Source organism: Dermacentor variabilis, chromosome 4, assembly GCF_050947875.1.
Source record: "Dermacentor variabilis isolate Ectoservices chromosome 4, ASM5094787v1, whole genome shotgun sequence".
NCBI lineage: Eukaryota > Metazoa > Arthropoda > Arachnida > Ixodida > Ixodidae > Dermacentor > Dermacentor variabilis.
The window spans coordinates 164,201,773-164,226,579 of NC_134571.1; the positions used below are offsets into that span (position 1 = coordinate 164,201,773).

Below are 24,807 nucleotides of genomic sequence, written 5' to 3' on the forward strand. Positions count from 1 at the left end.
AGTAAGGAAGGGTGTGCTTAGCAGTGGTTATTGTGATGGAGCGGGTATGAGCACTGATGTCAGTACTTGCTAAGAGTAAAGGCGACCAAAACAGAAAACGATGTACACGTGTAAGTCATTAATCCAGTAGACCTAATCTTCCCAGAAGACAAAATAGGTATCAAGATAAACAGTTTGCACTTTTGGAAAAGGAAAACGAAGAATTAAGAAAAATAAATTTTGTATCAACATGCATCTGGTTAAGATCACTGTAAATGGTAAATGAAGGCACATTATGAATATATATTTTGTTGAAAGCCGATGAATAAAAGATATATTAACCAAATATTCAAAAATAGGGACTTTAAATTAAACTGGGTATGACCATAAAACAGTAAAGAACAGCCTGTGGAAAAAAATGGGATGAACAATATGATAACCAGGTGCAAGATTGGAAAACGTCGAGCGCTGTTTATATTCATGCTGCTGTTGACGGCTTCAAGTTTCTGTCTTCCTGTAGAACCTTTGTCTTACTTCAACAAGGAAATGGGTCATTTTTAAACAAGTCAGTTCAAATGCAGTTCAAAGCTTCAGCATTATTATAATGAAAGAAAATATTATGGTCAGTTCTCCTGGGTGCGCTTTCATTCACCAGTTATTTCCACCTGTGTAAGCTCAAAATTTAATGGTCGAAATGGACCTTAGCTCCTGGCAAACCACTAGCTGGTCTTTTTTTCAACACAGATGCCCGCACATTTTATGTGTTCGCAGGAGTGCTAGCGAACTACATTATACTTGTTGCCACAACCGAAGTGAAACTTGGTAACAGTGATTGAAAAAAACAGCATTCCACAATATTGATTCAAGTCGTCTAGAAAAGTTGCTTAAGTTAATGTACATCCCCCACCCTACCAGACACAATTATACACCACACTGACTCTCGTGGTGTCAACCGTGCTATTATAACACTAGGCATCAAGTAGGAGAATAAGGGGATAAGAGGGCACAATGCTTTTTGTTAGAACATCAAATTTGCTTTACATAAATGCTACATTCCAACTAACAAAGGATCAGCCGATAGTGACCAATGCATACGAAAGCTAATGACATTCTGTGCAGCAGAACGTTGACGATTAGGTGTTATGCGCACAAGTGCAATATTTCACACAATATGACATCCTGCAGTCAAACCTTGTGCCAACATTAGAGTTTGAAAAACACCACAGTGGAAAGCAAAGAGTGCTAAATTTGTGGAAAATTACTGAAAATTATTCGATTATTCATTATCCTTACTGTTCGTTAAAGATTCACAGATTGTACCCTACGGGGGCTGTAAACAGGCACCCTGCTTTCACAGTCGTAGCAACAATCATCTGTGGCATAGACAAGAATAAATGCTCATGAAATTTATGCAAGAGGATGCCCTACAAATTACACCCCATTTCACATTCTAATGTGGTAGAAGAGGAAGACGAAAAAAACTACTTTCTGGTGGAGGATGCATACCCCAGAACAGAAAAAACAAGTGTACCGTAACCATTGCTGCTGCCGATGCCTGTGCGCTAGCAGTTACATATAGTATGGCAGTTACAATTGTTTTTCCTCAAGCACTGCAAGCTGCTGCCAGTGCAAGTTAAAGCTCTCTAATGGATTTATCTCATATGGCACAATTGAAATGCAATATTCTGCAAATAAGTGAAGAGCGATGTGCCATCCCATACAATGAAACACCTTTCAGGAATCTGAATCACCACCTGCCCTCTTAGGCAGTTACACCCTTTGGAGTGCCGCTTCTGCCACACAACAATAATCGTTATTTGCCCTGATGCGTTTCCTTTCATGAAAAGGCCACGCCCGCTACTTTCTTGTCGGGAATGCTATCATGCTGATAACGCGCATGCCGTTCGTTACTGGAAAGTACAGGGCTCGCAGCGTTAAAGAAAGGAAACGCATCAAGGCAGATGGCAATTATCGTTGTGTGGCAGAAGGGGCACTCCAAAGGGTGTAACTTCGCCTAAGAGTGCGGGCAGTGACGAGGTAAAAAAGTGTGTTCTGTGTAAAGTAGTGCACCTGTATAACCTAAAGCTGTGGAGAATGCGTTTAGTATCAGCTGTGGAGGCTTCCAATTTTAATTGCACACAGTAAAAACCTCCATACAGTTTTGCAAAACGCAAACCCCCTACCTTTTTGTTCTTCAAAGGTAATGACACGTAGGACCATAACACGTACATTATGGGTTTCGTTCCCAAACAATCAAAGTGAATAGCACCACCCTAAGTGTTATGTGCCTTCTTTCTCACATTTTCTGTCAAAAATTGTTAGTGTCAAATGCTGCGATCGGCAGAGAAACGGATTTCTGGAGCAATATAAAGTATTAAGTACTGTGACCTCAGTTCTTTCATTGCTGTTTAAGCATTATCGGGTCCTAAAGTAAAAAAAACGAGGATTAAATACGTGCATATTTTACGTCACAACCCTCATGAGGTATTCAGTCGTCTGGATTATAAAGGGTTCCAGATTTACAACGCAGGACAGATTTTATTCCACTGAAAGAATGGCATCATGCCAATGATTCTGCATTTGGTGCTATATTTATTGGTATTTAGTTCAGTTGGAATGTGTCTGTATTGTCAGCGATATCGCTTGACATGTTTTAGATTGACTGTTTTCTAAATTTAGGCAAATTCGTATTCGCATATAACCTTGCATGACACCAAGAACCTCCTTAACAGGAGTATTTCTAACATTTGCAAGATATGAGGCTCTTGAATGCATATCTAAGCCTGGGGTGCACGCCGCCCCCTAATCTCATCAGCAAGTTTCTGGAATTCATCTACGAGGTTTCTTATGATGAATGCAAAGTTGCTTGAAAGGGAGAAATAGGGAATTTGAACAGGTGAATTATGCAGCATAAGAATGATGTCAGCAAGAAACAAGCATCAAGAAGCACTGTCACTCAATGTGCATAGACTATCAAACGGAAGAATTATTTGGGATGATTTAAAATTCTGGCATTGGAACGAAATGTATTTTAATCTATATATAAACTCTGATTATTCACTCTACTACCACTAGCTTCACCAGAAACATTCATAATCATTATCCTATCTATGCCACATCATCGTAGCTAATATTCAAGCCTTCATCAGCTGCTTTTTTTACTGGTACTTCTGTGTAGGAAAGAGGTGTCCGTATGAAGACCATATCATATACTTATTGCCCGTTTTTTGATAAATGATAAGGGAAAAACTTCACACCAAAAATGCATTGAGCTGGAGCAAGTTCTACGTTTGAAGCTGTTGATTCGTTTTTCCCTTTGCCATCATTGACCCACCTGGTTAGCTAAGTAGACAGAAAAGCTGCAGGAGAAAGGTAGGCGTGCCAATTAGACTTGTGCCTCAGGGGACCTTCTCACGGTCACTGGAGGAACTGCCTGCGGCCTCGGCATCTTCCTTGAGGGCCATGGCCATGTCTAAGAAACCTTGTCTCCACAGGCTGCATAAACAAGGATAATTTTCTGAGCTAAGTCTTTTTCTTATAACAAACCATTTAAGTTGTATTTGTGGCTTTGCACCACAAAACTGACGCATGACTGGCCGCTCAAGACACATTATGTGTATTCGCAGGCTTATTCCTTGGAAAAACACTTTTACGTAGCACACAATGAGTAACAGTAACAAAAAAGTGTATCGGGAGGCTTTCATATTGCTCAACTTTTCATTGACACATTTCATTTAATTATTTGAGATATTTATCAACTAATTAAGAATTATGTAATTAGGCAGAATGCAAAAAATAATCAGAGTATCTCCAAGCGATGGCAAACAACATTACCTTCATTATGTCTAGTTACATCGCATTTACATATTTCTAAATTTTTTTGCAGGATAGTTAAGACACCCTGTAGATCAAAAAACAATATTACAATTTTCACAACCATCTCTTGCGTGTTATTGGTGGCTATGGCTGCTTCAAGTTATTCTTTCAGTACGGTACAAGCAGTTGTGAAGTGAAATTGTTTTGCATCGAGGGCGTGTAATCTAGAAAATCAAGCAAAAGGTCAAGTTGTGTTCACTATTCAGATGTTTAACTAAGAAGCTGCAGGAAAAGGAAACAGGACACAATACCTAATAAACAATGCAAAATTTGAAAATTTAAAGTGAACAAGAAACCAGTTTTTGAAAACACAGAAAAAGCCAGCAGCTTACGACAAATACACCCTTGCTATGTACTCCAAGTGAAGTTGTTACCGCAATGCTTGGGCACCATATGAACGCAACAATCAACAACTTTGAGCAGAATAATAACACCACTAAATGAACTGGCCTTTGAAGAGTCTTGATCTGAAACCCTCAACGACTTGTTCTGGCGTATAATCTGTAGTCTCAAAAGCTGGCTCTCGGCCATAATTTCTCTAAATGCAACATCAGCAAATCTCAAGATAGGGTTGATCTGTAAATAAAGTGAATAATGCATGGCAAACACCATGAACACTCTTACATGTTAACCAGAAGGTCCACTCATGCAGCCATGAAATTGTGATGCAGACACGATATATTGAACCTGGTTTTGTGAAGTGTTTCATGCTTCCAAGGCTTCTTCTCCAGTTGTGAAAGCTGTCTCCACTAGCTAAATAAGCGATGAGAATAAAAAGAGAACTTCAACGTGCTCACAATACGTTGGCCATTTGCAAGCAAAAAGCAGCCTTTTTGGGCGCCCAGGTTGCCTGGTGCAAATCTACTATGCCACAATACGTGCGTTACCCAGTACCAGCCACTTTAAAATGCAATGTGTTCAGAGCCCTTTCCCTCTGTTTTTCTGCTTTGGAAACAGTTTACCATGTGTTCAGTAGGCGTCGAGAAAGGAGACAGAAAACACTGTGCACCACTGATTTCTAATGTGATTTGCTGGGTGCAGCACACCGCACCGGATGCAAGTGAAGCCAGTGGAAATGCGGTGTCATGCAGGCGCTTGGCCTGGAAGCAGGGCATATGGTGGACTAACTAGTGCGTGCGATCAGATAATATTGCTGCCGAAAAACTTTTCTTTGTGGTTTTTCACATCTTAGGAGGTCTATACATGTCTGGTAAGTGCTTTTATGACAATCTGAACCAGTATACAATAGTGTTCTCTTACACCAAGTTTTTTCTCATTTACCAGTGTTTCCATTGCAGGCCACTTATGTTAGCGACGCTGTAGACACTGCGATGGAAAAATTCTGGACACCTCGAAACACTGCTTGGGTAGTTTATGGCACATCAGGCAGGCATGTTAGGGTAAGAAACGCCACACACCCGTGCAGACGAAGTGCTGCTGCAAAGATGTGAAGCACCAACTTACGGGACAAGGTTGGCTTCAGTCGAGGGTGCTCGATGTGCTGTTCATCCCCTGTAGTAGAGATCAGTGGTGTGGACCCATTTATACTGGCTGTCTTTTCTGGTCGGAACCTTGGCAACAGCTTCCACCATACCTTTTTGAAGCTCCAACATGTGCAGAGAAAGTCACATCACTGTGCGTTGATTGTATGGGTTTATTGTTCTGCACATTCTATTAAATCATTAAAAAATACAGTTCGCACATTTTTACTACTGTATATATACAGTCTAGTTGCTAGACATGCGAAACATTACCATCCCTCAGACAGAATGCAACAATAGAAGCGTACACTGTAAAGCTGCACTAAAATTTAAATTGATGTGACACCGGATGAGCATACAGTATGCTCACTGTATGCTCTAGCTCTGTGTCAAGTAAAAGTTAATTGTCAATCATTTATGGTTTATTTCTACTTATTCTGGGTCATCAAACTGTGCAATCAATGTTCCAAGTTTAGACATTGTTGGCGTTTGATTGCCTATATGATCCGTTTCCTACTTACGCATGCAGTAATCCCACTGTAATAAGGAAGAAGAGTTAGAAAAAATAATGCCGTGACAACCTTCCACATTTGCTGAGGGCAGGAGCAATGGCGAATAGCATGTGGTTGAAGCTACATAAATACTCAGTTTTCACACAGCTTAATTGTTCAGCAAGTAGTAACGAGGTATGCTGTGCACCTCTGCATGACCAATAAAATCTGACTAATTGACACTGCGCTAAGGCTCCTGCTTGGTACTGTTCGGCAATTCGGCTTTGGTTTTCTGATACACAGAACTGTTCAGGTACCAGTAGTTTACTTTGCGATAAAATGGAGCTTGGAGCCCTGGTCATTGGTCGACAGAAAATATAACACAAGGATAGGAATATGGGTCTCTTGGAAAAAGAACAAACATTATGGTTATAATGTGATGTGATGCCACAATGAAACAGAAAACAACGCATAGAAGTGGACGGCACTTCCATGCCACCAAGGTTATTGGACAGACAGTACTTCACAAGTGCCCGCAACACAATGTGTTGGCGGGCTAGTTGGTGTGAATCCATAAATACTTTGTTAAGCGCAAAACAATGGACACAAGAAAGACGACAGCACAAGGCGCTACTCTTAACAGACATCACTTTATTGTGTCACTCCTTTATAGATAGTAGAATCTAGAAGAACATGAGCAGTGAGCACCATGTGCAGGCACCACCAACAACCGATCACAAGAGCGTACTCATGCGACGGGATCTAAAAAACCAGATTGAGCAGTGCACAAGGTTAAAGAAAGCACACTAATGCACTGTGGCCCCAATGACTGTATGCAGAAAGCTTCCGATAACTCTCGGGCGGTGGTATCCCAGCACTTTTTCAAAATCATAGTATCACGAAACATGGCTTTGCACTTCCATATTTTACAATGTTGAGCCAAATGGGACCCTGGGCCTGTTGGTATGGATCGCTTTTGTTCGCAATGTTTCGTGATACTACGATTTTGAAAAAGAGCCGTGATACCACCGCCAGAGAGTTATCGGAAGCTTTGTTCATACAGTCATTGGGGTCACAGTGCATTAGTGTGCTTTCTTTAACCTCGTACAGTGCTCAATATGTTTTTTTTTTTATTCTGTCGCATGAGTGCGCTCTTGTGATCAGATGTTGGTGGTTCCTGCACATGGTGTTCACAGCGCATGTTCTTCTAGATTCTGCTGTCTACAAAGGAGGGACGCAATAAAGTGATGTCAGTTGACAGTAGCGCCTTGTTCTGGTCGTCTTTCTTGAGTCCTTTGTTTTGCGCTAAAAAAGCAATTATGTATTCCTTGTGTGTGTTTGAAGACAGCTCCACACGCAGTAGCGATTCTAGTATTGCTGCCCAGTGGTTTAGCTCGCCGCACTTTGAACTGCCACACAATATAAGGAGAGAAACCTGCGTTATAGTCTTGTTGCAAGCAAGAATCTAACATGAAGTGCATTTTGAGGCAAGAAACTATAGAAAAAAATTTCATGATGCACCACTGTGCAGGGTTTTATAGCAAAGTCAAATACATTTTGTATATATCACACTATGATGGTACACAATGGTGGTAATCTGTAATAATATAAAAGGTGCCTTAAGGTTACAACAAAAGTTGACATTACTTAATAATAGCCCTGTAAAATTTATCATGCAGGGCACCACTTGGTTAAACAATAGTGATGTAATATCTATGTACACAAGTATTACCTATGCATTTCTGCCATTGTCCAAATGGCATAAATGAATGGGTAATACTTGTATACATAGATACATATCTATTGCTTAACCAAGTGGATAAGCTATGTCTGCCTCATACAAGATTAGAAATAAACCATAAATTATATATAGTCACCCTAACAGTAACACCTCATTTGAACTTCACATTAAGTAGACGCTGTTGATGCGCGCCTCCCCAATGCTAAACTGTGCTGCATGCTTTACAGAGAAATTATAGTGGTATGACTCAACTATGAAGCTATTCAGGACTGCAGCAGTGTAGAAGACATCTACAAATGTCCCATTTCATGTATAACAGCCTGAATTGCTTGCACATCTTACCAACTGCAAATTAAAATTACTTCTCCTTGTTTAGCATTTTTGTCTGCTAGACCACAATCCAATGTCATCAATAAATTAACATATTAGCTCAAAGAACCTAATTCGGCCCATAGATTAACACCTTCGCATACTGCCACAGCTGCACTCTGTCATATGTGTTGCAATCATAAAGGAGTGCTTGTCCACCAGCACTCCAATGTCACTAACAGTGATCACCTACACAGCTAAGTAGATGGTCATGATTCAGGTGGCAAATAGCTAAGAGAAAAAATAAATCCACTCACTTTGAGAGCTACAATACTGCGATAACTTGAGAGAGATGGACCCATTGCAAGCAGCAGACCTCTTCTCAGCTCCAGCACCAACAGCAACTTGCCTTTCAGAAAAAGAAAAGGATTGATTAGTAATGATAACTTACCTTGTTTTTGCTGAGTATCAATACAATCTGACTTTCATGCATATCCACTCTCCGCTTTAGTAATACAACTGAATTATTCGTAAAATAAAAGAGTCTATGATGATATCATTCGCTTCTCTTGTATGTCCAATTTTTTTCGCACTGATACCGCGTTTACTGCTTGCTTACTGACACGAATGCCTTAACTACCCAGACATCATTCGAAGCAACACGTCTTGCTGCACCGCAAAAAGTTGCACCAAGGAAACTCAGCAGAGCAGCCAGAGCAAAGAACTTTTTTTCTGGTCACAATTAAAACGTGCACCCAAGCAAGAAAGTAACGATCACAGGTAGTGAGCGACTGCTTTTGCCTCGAAGGTTTATTTCCGTAATTTAACAAAAGTTTTTGTATCGGATACAGTAGGCTCTCAAGCCAATACAAGCGTTAATACAAGTGCTCAACTGAACGCAGTTTTATTCTTGGCTTTTAACGCGAGTGAGCAAAAGGTTGCGATCTAGCCGATCGCGCTACGACTGGAATCGATCTGAAAAGATAGGGTGATCCCTTTCCCCATTCATGCGTCATTTTTGCCCTAAGACGTTGCATAGTGGTGTTTTGAAACAATATTTCTGTTCGCGACACCGGCTTACCACACATCATTTTAAGACCTACGTTATGCAAACCAAATAAGTTTAAAATGGGCTTACCTCATGAGCAAGTTACGAGCGCGCGTATACTGTGGAACACCCGTTGAGAGCAAGCAGGCTATCCGTGTCCAAGCGCATACGTGCACCCAAACACAGGACAACTTCTTCGATGCCGCAGCGTGCAAAGTTTTGTACACGAAGTGAAAGACATCCAGCGCAAATATCTCCTCGCGACGACGGCAAATGACGAGCGCACAAGCGTACACAACACAGCGACAAATTCGGAACTTTACCAATTCGAACGTGCCGAGACCCAAACAGCGTAACCATCCATCGTTTCTGTTCTTCGCTCCCGATGCGTCAATCTCTCTTCCTTGGGGTCTTGCTCCACTCTTGAGTATAAATCAAGAGATATTTACGGCAATTTAACAACTCTTACAGCGCGACACGAAAAATTCCGGCTGACTACACAAGTGCAGCTCCGTCTGCCACTCCTAACGGACGCGCAGCGCGCGCTGCCCACTGGTGCCGCACTCTGTGAGCGCGGAGAACAGAACAGAATCGGTTTCGTTTTCGCATTTGTGCTCTAGCTACTGGAACTGCAATATAATTGCTTGGCAATTAATTGAATTCTAAAAGAGGAGAACGCTTTTTCTCCCAGAAGTTAGTGCGTTTTATACAAAGGGAGTGAGAATGCAAGAAGCAGAAAGGCAGGGAGGTCAACCAAAGCGTTCGCTATTGGGGATAGCAAACCCCTGTGCTGCAATGAAGTGCCAAGCAACGCACTGCGATGCGCCCATAAGCTCTAGTATAGTGATAATTTGGGCTTGTTGGTGCATGTAATGAAAGGGTAATTAATGAGTTGTGTCATAACATTACGCATATATAAAGCACATGGAGCTAATGGTGTTGCATTCTAGGTCAAAAAGAAATAAAGCTTGAATCGTTACATCTCGGCACTGGGCATTCTTTCTTTCCGTATTACTTTTTTCTTCTTTTTGACAGTACACACAGTACTAGCGCGGTAATAGGTCCTTCATCTTCACTCACCTTCCAGTAGTTTACACACATGTCGGTGCATGTTCGCGTTCTTTATTCTACCGTACAAGAACGAGCGCGCTTACCGGTCTTGTTTCAAGACGAAGCGCCAAATGTTTGCGATTACACCTTATCGCGAGAATTAACACATGAACAGTGAAGATTATGCGTAATCGATTTGTCTCAATGAATGGGCAGTTATTGTCAGAGACGAGATATTTTGTAAATATTATGGGAATGAGTTAAACCAACTACATTGCAGTTCAGCAATGCCCTTTGACACTTGGGTTAATTGCTTGCCGCATTCGTAAATTTCATCCGACCGTTGTACTTGGATGTATAGGCCGCCAGTCCCCTTCGAGACCATTTGTTGCAAAATTTAAGCGCAGTTACGGTCATTCTACCACTCCCTGCGTTTCCGTACTGATTTACAGTGCGTGCGCACAATTTTTGACGTATATATATGGAACACCAATGTCATTCCCAGTGCACCAGCACCTGAATGCTGCAAGCTTGTTTACGCATGCACGTATGTCCACGGCTCTTCATTCACTTAAACATATATGCTGTATTATTAACTACAAAGTGCTTAATTTGAGAAAATTGCGAGAACGCGCATATATTTGCACATATGATCAGCGTTAAAAGGCCTATATGCGCGGCAAACTGCGACCGCAATAGAAGATGCGTATATATATTGATACGATATGTTATTGCAGCTTTTGGTAGAAGGCTAGCTCTCACATTTTATACGCATCTTCATAATGCGTACAGTTTGCGTGTTCAATAACTATCGTTAGCTGAAACTTTACGAGTACGAGCGCTCATTCAGACAGCTTAAATTTTCTCACAATAATACGGATGTTCGCATAACGAAAATACGGAATTCTGTCTGTTTCGTCCAAAACAGTGTATGGCCGTTATATGATTACAGTGAAAATGTCCGCAAAGCTTAAAACGGAGAGAAATTTCCGTATATTAACGGCAGATTTTGCCGTATTTTCGAAATATGAGATAGTTTCCGTATTTTTACCTGCAGTTCTCCGTATAATGACGGAAATCCTCCGTATAATGACGGAAATTTTTTACAGTGATATGCATGGACTTCTAGGCAGCGTCATGAAACGACGCAGCGAGCCCAGAAAGAAGCGCGAGAGAGCAGTCTAGTTAATGCATTAGGCGTTTCTCATCGTTCGCACGCATCGGCGTGCCATGCATTTTGGAGGCCACGCGCAGGCTTCGCGGTCGCTCCGCTAGCTCACCAAGAGTTTTCTTAGGGAAGCGTCAAAGAGGAGGCCGGCTGCAGTGCATGCCACAGATAAAACACTTCGACAGTGGATCGTCTATGTGAGTATATTGGTATGCAAATTCTATTGCAGCGGCACTACACAGTCTTTTATTTTTTTTTATTCAGCAAGAAATATTTTTGGAAATTGTAAATGCTTATGCAATCTGAACAGTCCTGCTCCTTCGCATGGACGTGTGTGAACTTATGTGCAAGCGTCTTTATGCAGGAAGGTACATTTCCTGCATTTGAATATTAGTGAACAGTTCATCCTAATATAATAAAAAAAAGCTGGCTAGATGGGTAAATTTCACCAACAGTGTTTAAGAACTTACGGAAAGTATGTTAGATAAAGCCACGTTCTTGCCAGAGTCTCATTTTTACAAGCAAGATTTCACGTTGGTATTCCTCGGTTTCAAAATTGCGGCAAATCCGAAAAAACAAGTTGGCCCTCATTTTAAATTGAGAACGTTGTGATACTCTATAATGTTGCTTAATCCAGAACTTCGGCATACATAGGATTAGGAATGTGCAGGAGATCGTAAAATAGTGGAGTGCAGCATCATAAGACTTATAGAGAAGCGTTTGGCTTAAAGTGCAACTCCGCCGATTTTTTGACGATAACAAGGTAACGGAATATTTAGGTACCCGAGAACCCTCTGTCACGCGTCTGATATCAGATTTGTTTTCAAAATTGGAAAATAAAGTTCAGTGAACAAAAACGTGCAATAACCAAACCGGAGCATGACGAAGCAGTCGAGCGAACTTCTTCGTTTTACGTCACGAGTGTCGTCACCGGGTGCGGCGCGCAAGGCATGCTGGTCTCGCCCGCTGACATCGAAGAGCAGACGCTTGGCTTAATCGTGACCGCGCCGGACGCTCGGGTGACAATATGAGCTGTATCAGCTCTTCGGATCTGTGAAATATTGACGGTTATGATGCTGACGAATTCAATAGCCACAAATCGCCGTTTGCATTGAACCCGCCACCACAACCGCCGGAGCCCATACGCTACATATCATGCTGCAAAACGAAGACCAAGAGTGGCCCTAACCGCTAATTTTATACGTGCTCTTTGATATTTTAGGTATTTTACGCCTCTCAGGATAGCGCTTCGCACGCTCACTGTAAGATGTGGAGCACAACGTTCCGCATTTGTATCGCAAAAACGCCACAGACAGAACAAAGCACCGAACATTGCATTTGTTTACATCAGCAGGTACTGCGACCACTCCTCGTTCGCTTGATATATAACGCTAGCCTCTCATCGGTGAGATCAAGTATTGTCAGAACATATCAAGACAGGCAGATTTTGTACATGTAAACACCACTGCATCACTCTGAATTACGCTGATATGAGCAACAACACACCTTAGAAAACATCGAGCGTGAGATCGTTGTATGGGAGCGTTGTTATGCTTCCTACTTATCATTCTTCATATTCTCTCCATGCAAGCAGTATGTTTCAAAAAGTGGACACAAACGAGGACTTTCTGCGTGTGATCTTTCATTTACTGAAAGTGTTGTTTTCTCGCAGGAGCGCCGATGCCAGTATTGCCACCATTGGCTGCTAAACGAGGTGGTTGTTTACGCTGCTGTATCGAAGGAGCCTACGCTTGTTGCCCGTTTGGGATACGAGACAAGCAGCGTACCTCGGAAGCTAAATAATCAGTCTGCATGACAATGCGTAAAAATGCACCTATGTTCGCAGTTGCATTTGATTTAGGGAAGTGCCGGTGAGTGAGGCGGGCAGCTTTCCGTCGAAAACGGCAACTTACTGATGTCGACGGTGCTCCGTGTCCTCGCATCTTGCGTTCTGCGTGTGCTGTATGCGAAATGCAGAATGGGTTATTTCAAACTCATGTGGTAAAAACTGAACTACAGAAGTTTTATTGATCCCGATGGCTTAATTAGCTTCAGGTCAGTCACTCAGGTCCGCCAGCAATATAGGAATGAACTACGCGACTGTGACATATAGGCTTAACCTCGGCTGAACGCCATGGGCATTGGCTCAAACTTTGTGTGCCTGTGGCGAGGGCTGAAGTTCACGCAGCCTACAGCGGAACACCATTTGTGTCCCATTCCTTGCCCGTTTACAGGGAACGCAACATTTCTCCACAGCAACTTCTCACGCCACACTGTAAAAAAAATTTGCCTTACTTTACAGAAAATTTGCTGGTAATTTGTGACCGAACACTCTTCCGTAAATTAAGAACGGTCATTTCCGTAGAACGGACAACTGTAAAAAAGAGACCGTAATACAAGATACGAGTGCTTCTGTATCTAGAAAACGGAAGACTCTGTATTCTGAATCTGTACTATAACCGTTAAAGTACGGTGCTTCTCGTATTCAGAAAACGGAACACACTGTAAGCTGAATCTGTACTATAACCGTTAAAAAACAGGTGCTTGCCGTATTCAGAAAACGAAAGACTCCGTATGCTAAATCTGTACTATATCCGTTAAAGTACAGGTGCTTCCCGTATTTCATCTTGCAGAGCATATCCATTATTCGAAGAATGTGCCATCGGGGACAAAATTGCCCAGGACGTGCGAGAGTTGACCGAATTTTATTGGTGTGCTATTTGCTGGGATCAGCCGTGCCACCATCTGCGTTCGGAATGTGCATACGTGACCCACTGTTTTCAGCAGTCTTGAGCAGAAATGCAATTTGGTCAACGCTCGCACTTCCAGGGTACTTTTGTCCACGATAGTACATCTCCTTTAATGCAAATGTCATGAAGGCAGCTCATAGTCAAAGCAGCAGGTCACCATTGAGAAAATTGTCTTGCCAACACACTGACATGGCTGCAGAGATAAAACACTTCGCACTTTGTGATATGAATGCACTGCATAGCATATATACAAAAAGGTGCAACATTTCAGTCCTCAAGTTCTTAGATCACAGAAGCAACTTTATTTTCTTCAATCACTCGTCTTGCACTTCTTCCTGGTGAAAGTTGTTCTTGACTCCAAACGCTTGCAAGGATAAACTTGCTGCTGTTAGGAGAAACAAATAGTATTCGTGAATATCCATCCTAAAGAAAGCGGCAAAAAAGTATAATCACAGAACACGGCAAAGCAGTAACTTCTGTGTTAGAAAAACATGTAAGTAGATCAACATTGTTGGAACAAGGGATGTTGCTGTAGCCAACATTTCGACATTGTCATTAGGGTAGCAAATGTTTTCCTTGGCTGTGTTGTTTTGGATTGTGCATATCTCACTGGCCCCTAGCCTCATTGGGGGAGAAGTAACTGGTGCATATAATAGGTCAAGAGAAGCCAAAGTGTTAAAATAAAGGAAGGAAGGGTGTGCTTAGCAGTGGTGATTGTGATGGAGCGGGTATGAGCAATGCTGTCAGTACTTGCCAAGAGTAGGGGTGACCAAAACAGAAAACGATGTACACATGTAAGCAGTCATTAATCCAGTAGACCCAATCTTCCCAGAAGACAAAATAGGTATCAAGATAAACAGTTTGCACTTTTGGAAAAGGAAAACGAAGAATTAAGGAAAATAAATTTTGTATCAAGATGCATCTGGTTAAGATCACTGCAAATGGTAAATGAAGGCACATTATGAATATATATTTTGTTGAAAGCCAATGAAGAAAAGATATATTAACCAAATATTAAAAAATAGGGACATTAAAATTAAACTGGGTATGACCATAAAACAGTAAAGAACAGCCTGTGGAAAAAAATGGGATGGATAATATAACCAGGTGCAAGATTGCAAAACGTCGAACGCTGTTTATATTCATGCTGCTGTTAACGGCTTCAAGTTTCTGTCTTCCTGTGGAACCTTTGTCTTACTTGAACAAGGAAATGGGTCATTTTTTAAACAAGCCAGTTCAAATGCGGTTCAAAGCTTCAGCAGTGTTATAATGAAAGAAAATATTATGGTCAGCTCTCCTGGGTGTGCTTTCATTCACCAGTTATTTCCACCAGTGTAAGTTCAAAATTTAATGGTCTAAATGGACCTTAGCTCCTGGCAAACCATTAGCTGGTCTTTTTTTCAACACAGATGCCTGCACATTATATGTGTTGACAGGAGTGCTAGCGAACTACATTATACTTGTTGCCACAACCAAAGTAAAACTTGGTAACAGTGATTGAACAAAAAAAACAGCATTCCACAATACTGATTTAAGTCATCTGGAAAAGTTGCTTAAGTTAACGTACACCCCCTACTCCACCAGACACAATTATTTACCACACTGACTCTTATGGTGTCAACCATGCTATTACAACACTAGGCATCAAATGAGGAGAATTAGGGGATAAGAGGGCACAATGCTTTTTGTTAGAACATCAAATGTGCTTTACATAAATGCTACATTCCAACTAACAAAGGAGCAACCGGTTTGTGAGATAGTGACCAATGCATACGAAAGCTAATGACATTCTGTGCAGCAGAATGTTGACGATGAGGTGTTATGCGCACAAGTGTACTCTTTCACACAAAATGACATGCTGCACTCAAACTTTGTGCCAAGATTAGAGTTTTAAAAACACCATAGTGGAAAGCAAAGAGTGCTAAATTTGTTGAAAATTACTAAAAATTATTCGATTATTCATTATCCTTACTGTTCGTTAAAGATTCACAGATTGTTCCCTACGGGTGCTGTAAACAGGCACCCTGCTTTTACAGTGGTAGCAACAATGATCTGTGGCACAGACAAGAATAAATGCTCATGAAGTTTATGCAAGAGTATATCCTACAAATTACACCCCATTTCACATTCCAATATGGTAGAAGAGGAAGACGAAAAAAACTACTTTCTGGTGGAGGATGCATACCGCAGAATAGAAGAAACAAGTGTACCCTAACCATTGCTGCTGCCGATGCCTGTGCACTAACAGTTACATATAATATGGCAGTTACAATTGTTTTTCCACAAGCACTGCAAGCTGCGGCCAGTTTACCAGTCCACAGCTGTAATAAATTTAGGGCAAGCTAAAGCTCTCTAATGGATTTATCTCATATGACACAATTGGAATGCAATATTCTGCAAATAAGTGAAGCGCGATGTGCCATCCCATACAATGAAACACCTTTGAAGAATCTGAATTACCACCTGCACTCTTAGGCAAAGTTACACCCTTTGGAGTGCCCCTTCTGCCACACAACAATAATCGTTATCTGCCTTGATGCGTTTCCTTTCTTGAAAACGCCACGCCCGCTACTTTGCTGTCGGGAACGCTATCATGCTGATAACGCGCATGCCGTTCGTTACTGGAAAGCACAGGGCTCGCAGCGTTAAAGAAAGGAAATGCATAAAGGCAGATGACAATTATCGTTGTGTGGAAGAAGGGGCACTTCAAAGGGTGTAACTCTGCCTAAGAGTGTGAGCCGTGACGAGGGAAAAGAGTGTGTTCTGTGTAAAGTAGTGCACCTGTATAACCTAAAGCTTTGGAGAATGCATTTAGTATGAGCTGGGAAGGTTCCTAATTTTAATTGCACACAGTGAAAACCTCCATGCAGTTTTGCAAAACGCAAACCCCCTACCTTTTTGTTGTTCAAACGTAATGACACGCAGGGCCATAACATGTACATTATGGGTTTCGTTCCCAAACAATCAAAGTGAATAGCACCACCCTAAGTGTCATGTGCCTTCTTGTTAGTGTCGAATGCTGCGATCGGCAGAGAAACGGATTTCTGGAGCAATATAAAGTATTAGGTACTGTGATCCCAGTTCTTTCACTGCTGTTTAAGCATTATCGGGTCCTAAAGTAAAAAAACGAGGAATAAATACATGCATATTTTACGTCACAACCCTCATAAGTATTTAGTAGTCTGGATTATAAAGGATTCCAGATTTACAATGCAGGACAGATTTTATTCCATTGAAAGAATGGCATCATGCCAATGATTCTGCATTTGGTGCTATATTTATTTGTATTTAGTTCAGTTGGAATGTGTGTGTATTGTCAGCGATATCGCTTGACATGTTTTATATTGACTGTTTCCTAAATTTAGGCAAATTCGTATTCGCAAATAACCTTGTATGACACCAAGAACTTGCTTAGCAGGAGTATTTCTAACATTTGCAAGATATGAGGCTCTTGAATGCATATCTAAGCCTGGGGTACACGCCGCCCCCTAATCTCATCAGCAAGTTTCTGGAACTCATCTACGAGGTTTCTTATGATGAATGTAAAGTTGCTTGAACGGGAGAAATAGGGAATTTATAACAGGTGAATTATGCAGCATAAGAATGATGTCAGCAAGAAGCAAGCATCAAGAACTATAAAATGAAGACTATAAAATGCAAGAATTATTTGGGATGATTTAAAATTCTGGCATTGGAATGAAATGTCTTTCAATCTATATATAAACTCTGATTATTCACTCTACTACCACTACCTTCATTAGAAACATTCATAATCATTATCCTATCTATGCCACATCATCTCCGCTAATATTCAAGCCTTCATAAGCTGCTTTTTTTTACAGCTAATTCTCTGTGGGAAAGAGGTGTCCGTGTGAAAACCATATCATATACTTATTACCCGTTTTTTGATAAATGATAAGGGAAACACTTCAGACCAAAAATGCATTGAGCTTGAGCAAGTTCTGCGTTTGATGCTGTTGATTCTTTTTTCCCTTTGCCATCATTGACCCACCTGGTTAGCTAAGTAGACAGAAAAGCTGCAGGAGAAAGGTGGGGGTGCCAAACCAGACTTGTGCCCCAGGGGACCTTTTCACGGTCACTGGAGGAACTGCCTGTGGCCTCGGCATCTTCCTTGAGGGCCATGGCCATGTCTAAGAAACCTTGTCTCCACAGGCTGCACATAGAAAGATAATTTGCTGAGCTAAGTCTTTTTCTTAAAAGAACCCATTTAAGTTGTATTCGTGGCTTTGCACCACAAAACTGACACATGACTGGCCACTCAAGACACTTTATGTGTATTCGCAGGCTTATTCCTTGGAAAAACACTTTTATGTAGCACACAATTAGTAAGAGTAACAAAAAAGTGTATCAGGAGGCTTTCATATTGCTCTACAACTTTTCGTTGACACATTTCATTTAATTATTTGAGATATTTAATAACTAATTAAGAATTATGTAATTAGGCAGAATGCACAATATAATCAGAGTATCTCCAAGCGATGGCAAACATCACCTTCATTTTGTCTAGTTGCATCGCATTTACATTTCTAAATCTTGGTGCATGATAGTTAAGACACCCTCAAAAACAATATTAAAATTTTCATAATCATCTCTTGCGTGTTATTGGTGGCTATGGCTGCTTCAAAGTTATTCTTTCAGTATGGTACAAGCAGTTTCGAAGTGAAATTGTTTTGCATCGAGGGCATGTAATCTAGACAATCAAGCAAAAGGTCAAGTTGTGTTCACTATTCAGATGTTTAACTAAGAAGCTGCAGGAAAAGGAAACAGGACACAACACCTAATCAACAATGCAAAATTTGAAAATTTAAACTGAACAAGAAACCAGTTTTTGAAAACACAGAAAAAAAGCCAGAAGCTTACATCGAATACACCCTTGCTATGTACTCCAAGTGAAGTTGTTACCGCAATGCTTGGGCACCATATGAACGTAACAATCAACAACTTCGAGCAGAATATTAACACCACTAAATGAACTGGCCTTTGAAGATTCTTGATCTGAAATCCTCAACGACTTGTTCTGGCATTTAATCTGTCAAGCTCAATCTGTATTCTCAAAAGCTGGCTCTCGGCCATAATTTCTCTAAACGCAACATCAGCTCAAATCTCAAGATAGGGTTGACCTCTAAATAAAGTGGATAATGCATGGCAAACATCATGAACTCTCTTACATGTTAACCAGAGGGTTCACTCATGCAGCCATGAAATTGTGATGCAGACACGATATATTGAAGCTGGTTTTGTGAAGTGTTTCATGCTTCCAAGGCTTCTTCAGTTGTGAAAGCTGTCTCCATTAGCTAAATAAGCGATGAGAATAAAAAAAAGTACTTCAACATGCTCACAATATGTTGGCCATTTGCAAGTAAACAGCAGCCTTTTAGGGCGCCCAGGTTGCCTGGTGCAAATCTACTATGCCACAGTACTTGCGTTACCCAGTACCAGCCACTTTAAAATGCAATGTGTTCAGAGCCCTTTCCCTCTGTTTGTCTGCTTTGGAAACAGTTTAACATGTGTTCAGTAGGCGTCGAGAAAGGGGACAGAAAACACTGTGCACCACTGATTTCTAACATGTTTCGCTGGATGCAGCACACCGCACCGGATGCAGGTGAAGCCAGTGGAAATGCGATGTCATGCAGTCGCTTGTCCTGGAAGCAGGGCATATGGTGGACTAACTAGTGCGTGCGATCAGATAATATTGCTGCCGAAAAACTTTTCTTTGTGGTTTTTCACATTTTAGGAGGTCTCTACATGTCTGGTAAGCACTTTTATGACAATCTGAACCCGTATATGATAGTGTTCTCTTACATCAAGTTTTTTCTGATTTACCAGTGTTTCCATTGCAAGCCACTTATGTTAGCGACACTGTAGACACTACAATGGAAAAATTCTGGGCACCTCGAAACACTGCTTGGGTAGGTTATGGCACATCAGGCAGGCATGTTAGGGGAAGAAATGCCACACACCCGTGCAACAAAGTGCTGCCGCAAAGTTGTGAAGCACCAACTTCCGGGACAAGGCCAGCTTCAGTCGAGGGCGCTCGATGTGCTCTTCATCCCCTGTAGTAGAGATCAGTGGCGTGTACCCTTTTATACTGGCTGTCTTTTCTGGTCGGAACCTTGGCAACAGCTTCCACCATACTTTTTTTGAACCTGCAACATGTGCAGAGAAAGTCACATCACTGTGCGTTGATTGTCTGGCTTTATTGTGCTACACATTCTATCAAATCATTAAAAAATACAGTTCACACATTTTTACTACTGCATATAGACAGTCTAGTTGCTATACACGCGAAACATTACCATTCCTCTGACAGAATGCAACAATAGAAGCGTACACTGTAAAGCTACACTAAAATTTAAATTAATGTGACACTGTATGAGCATACAGTGTGCTTACTGTATGCTCTAGCCCTGTGTCAAGTAAAAGTTAATTGTCAATCATTTATGGTGTATTTCTACTTATTCTGGGTCATCAAACTGTACAATCAATGTTCCATGTTTACACATTGTTGGCTTTTGATTGCCTATGTGATCCGTTTCCTACTTACGCATGCAGTAATCCCACTGTAATAAGGAAAAAGAGAATAGGAAATGCCGTGATAATCTTCCACATTTGATGAGGGCAGGAGCAATGGCCAATAGCATGTGGTTGAAGCTACGTAAATACTCAGTTTTCACACAGCTTAATTATTCAGCAAGTAATAAAGCGCTATCCTGTGCACCTCTGCATGACCAATAAAATCTGACTACTTGACACTGCACTAAGGCTGCCGCTTGGTACTGTTCGGCAGTTCAGCTTTGGTTTTCTGATATACAGAACTGTTTAGGTACCAGTAGTTTACTTTGCGATAAAATGGAGCTTGGAGCACTGGTCAGTCATTTGCACATAAATAATGCGACAGCAAATATAACACAAGGATAGGAATATGGGTCTCTTGGAAAAAGTACATACACATTATGATTATAATGTGATGTGATGCCACAATGAAACAGAAAGCAACGCATAGAAGTGGACGGCGCTTCCATGCCACCAAGGTTATTGGACAGACAGTACTTCAGAAGTGCCCGCAACACAATGTGTTGGCGGGCTAGTTGGTGTGAATCCATAAATACTTTGTTAAGCGCAAAACAATGGACACAAGACGACCAGCACAAGGCGGTACACTCAACTGACATCACTTTATTGCATCGCTCCTTTATAAATAGTAGAATCTAGAAGAACATGCGCAGTGAGCACCATGTGCAGAGACCACTAACAACCAATCACAAGAGTGTACTCATGCGACGGGATCCACAAAACCATATTGAGCACTGCACAAGGTTAAAGAAGGCACACTAATGCACTGTGACCCCAATGACTGTATGAAGAAAGCTTCCGATAACTCTCGGGCGGTGGTATCACAGCACTTTTTCAAAATCGAAGTATCACGAAACATGGCTTTGCACTTCCATATTTTACAATGTTGAGCCAAATGGGAACCTGTGCTTGTTGGTATGGATCGCTTAGGTTCGCAATGTTTCGTGATGCTATGATTTTGAAAAAGAGCCGTGATACCTCCGCCAGAGAGTTATCGGAAGTTTTCTTCATACAGTCATTGGGGTCACAGTGCATTAGTGTGCTTCCTTTAACCTCGTACAGTGCTCAATATGTTTTTTTTTTTGGATTCTGTCGCATGAGTGTGCTTTTTTGATCAGATGTTGGTGGTTGCTGCACATGGGTGTTCACAGTGCATGTTCTTCTAGATTCTGCTGTCTACAAAGGAGGGACGCAATAAAGTGTTGTCAGTTGAGAGTAGCACCTTGTTCTGTCGTCTTTCTTGTGTCCGTTGTTTTGAGCTAAAAAAGCAATGATGTATTCCTTGTGTGTGTTTGAAGACAGCTCCACACGCTGTAGCGTATCCAGTATTGCTGCCCAGTGGTTTAGCTCGCCGCAGTTTGAAGTGCCACAAAACATAAGGAGAGAAACCTGCATTATAGTCTTGTTGCAAACAAGAATATAACGTGAAGTGCATTCTGAGGCCAGAAACTATAAAAAAAAATTTCATGATGCACTGCTGTGCAGGGTTTTATAGCAAAGTCAAATACATTTAGTGTAAATATCACACTATGATGGTGCACAATGGTGGTAATCTGTAATAATATAAAAGGTGCCTTAATGTTACAACAAAAGCTGACATTACTTAATAATAGCCCTGTAAAATTTACCATGCAGGGGCACCGCTTGGTTAAACAATAGTGATGTATTGTCTATGTACACAAGTATTACCCACGCATTTATGCCATTGTCTAAATGGCATAAATGAATGGGTAATACTTGTATACATAGATATTACATCTCTATTGTTTAACCAAGTGGGTAAACTATGTCTGCCTGACACAAGATTAGAATTAAACCATAAATTATATATATTCACCCTAACAGTAACACCTCATTTGAACTTCACAGTAAGTAGACGCCTGTTGATGCCAGCATCCCCCAATGCTAAACTGTGCTGCATGCTCTACAGAGAAATTATAGTGGTATCACTCAACTCTGAAGCAATTCAGGACTGCAGCACTGTAGAAGACATCTACAAATGTCCCATTTCATGTATAACAGCCTGAATTGCTTGCACATCTTACCAAGCGCAAATTAAAATTTCTTCTTGTTTAGCATTTTTGCCTGCTAGACCACAATCCAATGTCATCAATATATTAACATATTACCTCAAAGAACCTAATTTGGCTTATAGATTAACACCTTTGCATACTGCCACAGCTGCACTCTGTCATATGCGTTGCAATCATAAAGGAGTGCTGGTCCACCAGCACTCCAATGTCACTAACAGTGATCACCTACACAGCTAAGTAAACGGTCATGATTCAGGTGGCAAATAGCTAAGAGAAAAAAAATCCACTCACCTTGAGAGCTACAATACTGCAATAACTTGAGAGAGATGGACCCATTGCAGGCAGCAGACCTCTTCTCAGCTCCAGCACAACAGCAACTTGCCTTTCAGTAAAAGAAAAGGATTGATTAGTAATGATAAGTTACCTTGTTTTTGCTGAGTATCAATACAATCTGACTTTCATGCATATCCACTCTCCGCTTTAGTAACACAACTGAATTATTCGTCAAATAAAAGAGTCTATGATGATACCATCCGCTTCTCTTGTAGGTCCAAATTTTTTCGCACTGATACCCCGTTTACTGCTTGCTTACTGACACGAATGCCTTGACTGCCCAGACATCATTCGAAGGAACACGTCTTGCTGCACCGCAAAAAGTTGCACCAAGGAAACACAGCAGAGCAAAGAACTTTTTTTTCTGGTCACAATTAAAACGTGCACCCAAGCAAGAAAGTAACGATCACAGGTAGTGAGCGACTGCTATTGCCTCGAACATTTATTTCCGTATTTTAACAGAAGTTCTTGTATCGGATACAGTATGCTCTCAAGCCAATACAAGCGTCAATACAAGAGCTCAACTGAACGCAGTTTTATTCTACGCTTTTAACGCGAGTGAACAAAAGGTTAGAAGTACCTCACGGAAATTGCGATCGAGCCAATCGCGCTACGACTGGAATCGATCTGAAAAGATAGGGTGATCCCTTTCCCTATTCATGCGTCATTTTTGCCCTAAGACGTTGCATAGTGGTCTTTTGAAACAATATTTCTGTTCGCGACACCGGCTTACCACACATCATTTTAACACCTACGTTATGCAAACCAAATAAGATTAAAATGGGCTTACCTCATGAGCAAGTTACGAGCGCGCGTAGACTGTTGAACACCCGTTGAGAGCAAGCAGGCTATCCGTGTCCAAGCGCATACGTGCACCCAAACACAGGACAACTTCTTCGATGCCGCAGCGTGCAGAGTTTTGTACACGAAGTGAAAGACATCCAGCGCAAATATCTCCGCGCGATGACGGCAAATGACGAGCGCACAAGCGTACACGTCACAGCGACAAATTCGGAACTTTGCCAATTCGAACGTGCCGAGACCCAAGCAGCGTAACCATCCATCGTTTCTGTTCTTCGCTCCCGATGCGTCAATCTCTCTTCCTTGGGTTCTTGCTCCACTCTTGAGTACAAATCAAGAGATATTTACGGCGAATTAACTACACTTACAACACGACTCGAAAAATGCCGGCTGACTACACATGTGCAGCTCCGTCCGCCACTCCAACGGACGCGCAGCGCGTGCTGCCCCCTGGTGCCGCACTCTGAGCGCGGAGAACCGAGCAGAATCGGTTTCGTTTTCGCATTTGTGCTCTAGTTACTCGAACTGCAATATAATTGCTTGACAATTAATTGAATTCTAAAAGAGGAGAACGCTTTCCCTCCCACAAGTTAGTGCGTTTTATACAAAGGGAGAGAGAATTCAAAAAGCTGAAAGGCAGGGAGGTCAACCAAAGCATTCGCTACTGGCGATAGCAAACCCCTGTGCTACAATAAAGTGCAAAGCAGTGCACTGCGATGCGTCCATAAGCTCTAGTACAGTGATAATTTGGGCTGGTTGGTGCATGTAATGAACGGGTAAATAATGAGCTGTGTCATAACATTACCCATGCATAAAGCACATGGAACTAATGGTGTTGCATTCTAGGTCAAAAAGAAATAAAGCTTGAATCGTTACATCTCGACACTGGGCATTCTGTCTTTCCGTATTATTTTTTTCTTCTTTTTGACAGTATACACAGTACTAGCACGGTAATAGGTCCTTCATCTTCAGTCACCTTCCAGTAGTTCACACATGTCGGTGCATGTTCGCGTTCTTTATTCTACCGTACAAGAACGAGCGCGCTTACCAGTCTTGTTTCAAGATGAAGTGCCAAATGTTTGCGATTACATCTTATCGCAAGAATTAACACATGAACAGTGAAGATTATGCGTAATCGATTTGTCTCAATGAA

At 41.4% G+C, this 24,807-nt stretch overlaps 2 long non-coding RNA genes across 2 annotated transcripts; both read right to left on the reverse strand.

The window, feature by feature from the left end:
• Positions 1–3,319: 3,319 nt before the first annotated feature.
• LOC142578039 (uncharacterized) lies at positions 3,320–8,249 on the reverse strand. Its single transcript, XR_012827143.1, has 3 exons — positions 8,195–8,249; positions 5,320–5,459; positions 3,320–3,474 (listed from the first exon to the last, which is right to left on the reverse strand). It is a non-coding gene; the product is annotated as an uncharacterized LOC142578039 (long non-coding RNA).
• Positions 8,250–14,172: 5,923 nt separating this feature from the next.
• On the reverse strand, positions 14,173–23,983 carry LOC142579914 (uncharacterized). The gene is made up of 5 exons (XR_012827498.1): positions 23,644–23,983; positions 22,812–22,902; positions 19,875–20,060; positions 17,906–18,067; positions 14,173–14,278 (listed from the first exon to the last, which is right to left on the reverse strand). It is a non-coding gene; the product is annotated as an uncharacterized LOC142579914 (long non-coding RNA).
• Positions 23,984–24,807: the final 824 nt, after the last annotated feature.